A 6000-nucleotide genomic window follows, 5' to 3' on the forward strand; every position below is an offset into this window, starting at 1 on the left:
TGCAGAGATAGAGAAAGACAGAGAGAGAGACAGCGATATAGAGAGAAAGAGAGGGAGAGCGAAACAGAGAAAGATAAACAGAGAGAGCGAGAGAGAGATGCAGAGGGCGAGAACGATGCAGAGAGAGTGCGTCTTTTCATAAAATAAAAATGTGTCTTTTCATAAAATAATTTGTAGCGTCCGAATTATGACCCCTCCATGGAAAGATGAGAATGTCACAAACACGTTGGTGTTCTCCGTTTTGCTCTACGACTCCCACAAGCGTCTTGGGACTCGACTGAAGTCGGAACAGCCGATCTGCCAACTTCTGTCTGTATCATCGGAACAGTTTGGGCTACATGCCAATCTTTATAAAGGTGAGACTGTCACAAACACGTACATGTTGGTTGTTTTACTCTAGGATGCCCATAGGCCTCACAAGACTCGTCTGAAGGTTCCCTGGTACTAGGAAACATGAATGGAAGTACAGTGCATTCGGAAAGTTTTCAGACCCATTGACTTTTTCCACATTTTGTTACTGTTACAGCCTTATTGTAAAATTGATTGAATATCTTTCCCCCCTTATCAATCTACACACTGTCGTGTCTTTGGCATCATTAAACTGAAGACTGTTAGTTTATCAAATCAATTCTCTGTAATTATTATTACGTGATTAACTAATCAGGTAAACGTAATTAACTAGGAAGTTGGGGCACCAAGGAAAATATTCAGATTACAAAGGTATAATTTTCCTAATATAACTTTCAGATATTTTAATATCTGATCAATTAGTCAGTGCACGCTAACCAAGGTAGGGATATCCTTGTCTCATCGCGCACCAGCGACTCCTGTGGCAGGCCGGGTGCAGTGCACGCTAACTAAGGTCGCCAGGTGCACGGTGTTTCCTCCGACACATTGGTGCGGCTGGCTTCCGGGTTGGATGCGTGCTGTGTTAAGAAGCAGTGCGGCTTGGTTGGGTTGTGTTTCGGAGGACGCATGGCTTTCGACCTTCGTCTCTCCCGAGCCTGTACGGGAGTTGTAGCGATGAGACAAGATAGTAATTACTAACAATTGCATACCACGAAATTGGGGAGAAAAATACAGCGGGCATGCTGCCACAAGGATGGGCAGTGGGTGTCCGGATCTGGCATCGCCGTTCCAGACCCCTCGCCTGGTCGTCCAGACTGGAAGATCTGGGCAGTAACTTGGGTAGATGTTAACAACGCACACACACTCATGAAATATACATAATTACATTAATTCCCCAATGAGCGGCGTTGTGGCACTAAGTGATGGTTGTATGGGGACTTTGTTTATGGCTCTATCACTTCCTAAGTGTCAAAGGAACTGAACCGAAAAGGAATGAAAGCATAAACAAAAGATATAAAAATTATAGTTCTTACACAAAAATCATCTAATTGAACTGTATTCTATATACGTCCAATGTCCTGGCAAAATGACTATCATGGCATTGTCTCTAATGCCATATCTAAGGTTTTCCTACTTGGTGTGTTGCTTAGGCACTATCCTAAGTTGATAACTATATGATAAGTCTACAGCTGTAAGGCACTAGTTTTGGGCAGTCTACAGGGATGACCTATGGACTTCTGGGAAGAAAACTGGTGAGTGCTGTATAGTCAAAGCCCTCAAAGTAAATGTTCAACTTTACTAAGGCTGGTATTTTGCTTGGACCCTTAGGTGATCCTAGCATAAATCCTAATTGGAAGTTCCGATGTGCATGTGTGTTTATGCTTACACAAGCGCGCATGTCAAGGGAAGAAAACAAGTATCCTGACAGATTACAACTTGTTCAGAATGAGTCTGGTAATTTTCAGGTCAATGCCTGAAGGTCAGTCAGAATTGGTGTCGAGGGAGTCTGTAGTGGTTTTACTACTAGTCACTGTGTCTTCCACTGTTGTAGTGGCGATAGGTATGAAGAAGTCTATTTCATAGCTATGTTATCCACAGAGGAGCTAACCTCAGGACTGAAGTACTCTTGAAGTATTGGACCAGTCGTACGTGGTGTGATCATGGTTCATGACTTCTAATAATTTCCCTCCTCAATGGAGGATTCTATTTATTAGTGGCATGTGTGTTAATCATTGGAGGAGTGCACTGGAGATTCACTTCCCCGTGTTGCACTCTGAGTGACTCCTAACTACTATGTCGCTCTTGTCAAGGGTAATTTGATTGGTTTGGTCTCTAACCTTCTTACTGATTGTAGCTGGACTGACTGTTGCTGGTATTGGTACTGGTACTCAAGTGGACCAGTTATCCTCCCGATTTATTCTGAAATATTATTCTATCGGAACACATGATTGGAGCATTTCTGCTCCTCACTGTTCTCATAGTGGAGTTTACAACTAGATTTGATTCATGCTCTGGCAGCCTCGTTCGGTTTTGTCCGTAGTCTCGACCCCCCCACCGGCCTCGATGAGGCTCATCATGGGTCTGGGCTACTATTCCCCCCCACCAGAAGGTGGTGTTGGTGTCCGAGGCGCAAACGCAAAGGTCGGACCCTATGTACGAGTTGTCAGCGGCCGCGTTATGAGAATGGCTGTAACCTTATAACCAAATCTCCTGGTGTTTGTGCTTCAACACCCTCAGTGGCTGTCAAGGCCTGTCAGTCACCACCACGTCCGCATGTGGCAACCTCTTCAGTACCTGCGAACTGAGACGAGGATATGGGTCTGTGATATCGCAAAGTGTTTCACCAGTGGGAGTCATTGGGTCAGTTGCTGGACAAACACCATTAGTGTCTTTGTAAGGGGTGACAGTCCCCCACAAAGCGGAAGGTGTATCATCGGAAGCAAAGTATACTCTGCGTATCAATGTTTTTCTTGCTGAGACGGCTGCAGCGCTTGCGGAAGTGTCCGAAGGGCAAGAGAAGTTCATCTCTACTACCGTATTGCACGACTGCAAGGAGAAGGGATGGTGCTTATTCACAGAGACAGTTGGCTCTAAATCATGAAAAGCATGGTAAATCAGGTTAGCTGAATGGACAATGTCCCCAAGCATTCTTCCAAAGGTGTTGCAAAATGGCTTAAGGACAACAAAGTCAAGGTATTGGAGTGGCCATCACAAAGCCCTGACCTCAATCCCATAGAAAATGTGTGGGCAGAACTGAAAAAGCGTGTGCAAGCAAGGAGTCCTGCAAACCTGACTCAGTTACACCAGCTCTGTCCGGAGGAATGGGCAAAAATTCACCCAACTTTTTGTGGGAAGCTTGTGGAAGGCTACCCAAAACATTTGACCCAAGTTAAACAATTTAAAGTTGCTTTAAACTTGCTACCAAGTACTAATTGAGTGTATGTACATTTCTGACCCACTGGGAATGTGGTGAAAGAAATCAAAGCTGAAAGAAATCATTCTCTCTACTATTATTCTGACATTTCAAATTTTTTAAATAAAGTGGTGATCCTAACTTACCTAAGACAGGGAATTTTTACAAGGATTAAATGTCAATATTTGTTTAAATCTATTTGGCTAAGGTGTATGTAAACCTCCGACTTCAACTGTATGTTCATATTCCATTCATCCTTTTACATTTGTGTGTACAAGGTAGTTGTGAATTCGTTAGATTACTTGTTAGGTATTACTGCATAGTCAGAACTAGAAGCACAAGCATTTCGCTACACTCGCATTAACATCTGCTAACCATGTGTATGTGACCAATAACACGTGATTTGACAAACACACCACTAACACGAACCAACACCACTACTCAACTCTCCAGCGTAATTGACACAGGACTAGTCAGACTGCTTTAGTGAATTATGGTATGGTCTCCATTGGGGTCGCTCAACTTGTCCTCTCCAGTCTGTCTATATTGTGTGAATGAGAAGATCTAAACTAGGTTGATGAAGCCTCAGAAATACAATCCCTCTGAGAGGAAGGATAGGAAGACAGTCACAGACCCTGATCATGTTTTTAGAGCACTGCCCCTTGCCTTTGTGTTCAATTGGTTATGTAATGAGGGAAGAGCACTTTGAGATTTAAACATGACAAGAAATAATAACAATACTGTGAAATAACCGTTTCAATGCTAATCATTGTAGATTGTTTGAAGACGTAACAGGTGGATGCTCTTTTCTTTGCATAATTCACACAGAAATGCCAATATGGTAATTCAGCCATTATGGATCTTAACAGAACCGAAGCATCGCAATTTAGTCTTGTTGACACCTTGGAGTCACAAGGAACAGGCTAACACAGACATCTATACTGTGTGATGGCCCTCTGTGACAGAACGCAACTCCAGGACATATGGCTCTGCCTGCTGCCAACAGCTGTAAAGGCATTTATTAATGGCCAGGCAGCCAGTGGTGTAAAGTAATTGACTGGCCACCAGGGAAGGCCTTTACAGGTTAGTGTACTACCACACCTGGCTACAAGGAGCTATGTGCTAAGATCTTAAAGGTTAAGAAGGAGTGATGAAGGTGAAGATGGTACAGTACTTCAGTACCTTGTTCTTAGTGTCGACTGTGAGGGGATAGGTCCAGAAGCAGTCGTGGACAGAGCCAAACATCAGGCTGGCGCTGGAGATGCACAGAGAAGTAGATAAGAGATGTAGGGATAGGATAGGGTGGAAAGAAATTGTGGTGGAAACTGGATACCGTAACATAAGGTTACACAGCCTGAGACATACTGAGATTTGACATACTACGACAGCAGTTTATGGGATCAAACAGAGATGGTTATTTAGATGGGTCTTCCCTGGAGACTTCCAAAGGGTCTTAAGAGACAGTGTATCAGCTGAATGTTGATAGAGTGGTCAGCATCATGTGTAAAGAGTCCAGAGCGTGGATGAAGTTCAGGAGGGAAGGCATTCTTTGGTGTCACTGTGGCGTCCTGCGGAAAGAAAACAGGACAGTTGTTCACAACAGGAGAAGACACACAGTGTGTCTCTCTCGCACAGCCACAGCCACACACACACAATTAAGTCCCTGATGATGCAAGCGCCTGAAAAGCCGGTGTCTATGTCCATGAATCAGTGCACAGGTAGGTCACAGTATGATTTATGAACTAATGACAACAAACAGAACAGATGTTCAACTGACAAAGAAGGCGTCTTACCAACACAACTGCACTCTATACTTCCACTTCCGATAGAGGTCGTGTTTAAGCTTTAGAGCTGGGAATTGCCAGGGACCACACGATACGATATTATCACAATACTTAGGTGCCAATACAATATGTATTGCGATTCTGACGATTCTATATGTATTGTGTATCAATACTGTGATTTTATTACGATTCGATGTTCCAAACATATTGCTCACTATACATCTGCTGCAGATGGACAAGAGAGAGCCATGAGAAAAAATGAGTTTTGATCAGTCATGTAAATAAAAAACCTGAAAACATGTTGACTCCCTACTTTAAAAATAAGCTGGAGAACAAGCTATGAAGGAAAGATACTGGCATTTTGATGCAGGTACAGCCAACTAGCACAAAAATAATATAGCTATAATGCCAAATCGATACGATATATCGGCAAACATAATATCCTGATATGTAACTGTATAGATTTCCCCATCACTAGTAAGCTCCCAGCTAATTGGGTGTTGGCGAGTAAGGAAAACATATTGCAGGCTTAGTAGCTGTTTTGGCCACTGTCTTCCAACTGACAGATTGGAGAAATGTAAATGTGCATTGACCTCTGCAGAAAATGAGCACTTTCCCAATCTGTATATGCACACATTATCCTCATTAGTATGGGCCCCTGCCATTCCAATCCTCTGCTCCAGTGCACTTTTAATGGGGATGGAGTACAGGGGGATAATAGGTTGGGCTGCACCCAGCAGCACAGACTAGACACAGGCATGCCATCTATACAGGTGTCAACTCCACTCCCCTATTGGGCTATTTGGCTGGAACTGTATCAGTGCTCAGCCTGTATTAGTGCTCAGGGGCAACTTCTACCTATCTAGGCTGTAAACTCTGTCTCTTTATGGGGAACGGGATAGACTGTGAGTTTAACTAAAACCATTTTAGCAACAGTTAGTGACTCCAGGGCTG

The sequence above is a fragment of the Oncorhynchus kisutch genome, linkage group LG4 (genome assembly GCF_002021735.2).
Source record: "Oncorhynchus kisutch isolate 150728-3 linkage group LG4, Okis_V2, whole genome shotgun sequence".
Taxonomy (NCBI): domain Eukaryota; kingdom Metazoa; phylum Chordata; class Actinopteri; order Salmoniformes; family Salmonidae; genus Oncorhynchus; species Oncorhynchus kisutch.